This window comes from Geospiza fortis, unplaced genomic scaffold, assembly GCF_000277835.1.
Source record: "Geospiza fortis unplaced genomic scaffold, GeoFor_1.0 scaffold55, whole genome shotgun sequence".
Classification (NCBI taxonomy): Eukaryota; Metazoa; Chordata; class Aves; order Passeriformes; family Thraupidae; genus Geospiza; species Geospiza fortis.
Genome location: NW_005054308.1, coordinates 1,096,031 through 1,096,427, shown reverse-complemented (window position 1 = coordinate 1,096,427; position 397 = coordinate 1,096,031). Strand labels below are relative to the sequence as shown.

The window sequence follows — 397 nt, the reverse complement described above, 5'->3', positions numbered from 1 at the left end:
GGAGCTGGGGGAGGGGGGGGCAAGGGGAAGAAAAACAGCTCCCTGAAAGGCTTTCAGTGACCATCCAGACCCCACGCAGGTGCATAAGCCCACTTACCTTAGCGGGTAAAACACCCAGGCTCTTCAAATGCAGCGTGTGATCCAATTAATGCCTCGGAAGAAACCGGAGACGAGCGGAAAGCTGATCTGGGGATGCTTTGAGTGACATTTAAATCCTGAGCAGAAAACGAGATAGAAAGGAGAGAGAGAAGGGAAAAAACAAACCCATGAAAAACAACAAACACCGGAGTTAAATTATTCCTCTCAAATCTGCTTTGTGCCCGTCGCTCCTTTTACACCACCTCCTCCTCCTCCTCGCGCACATACCCGCTCGGCCCCGCGGCTCTGTGCTGCTTCC

The 397-nt window shown here is 52.4% G+C and overlaps 1 protein-coding gene across 3 annotated transcripts in view; it reads right to left on the bottom strand.

Moving 5' to 3' along the window:
• GABRB2 (gamma-aminobutyric acid type A receptor beta2 subunit) overlaps nucleotides 1-397 on the bottom strand; it is a 140,318-nt gene that overhangs the window by 138,860 nt on the left and 1,061 nt on the right. For 2 of the 3 annotated variants that reach the window (XM_031055166.1, XM_031055165.1), the window contains exon 2: nucleotides 98-215. The gene's annotated coding sequence lies outside the window, so the exon portion shown is untranslated. Of the gene's footprint in view, nucleotides 1-97; nucleotides 216-397 lie in introns of those variants that run through there. The other variant, XM_005418669.2, reaches the window with a different exon arrangement.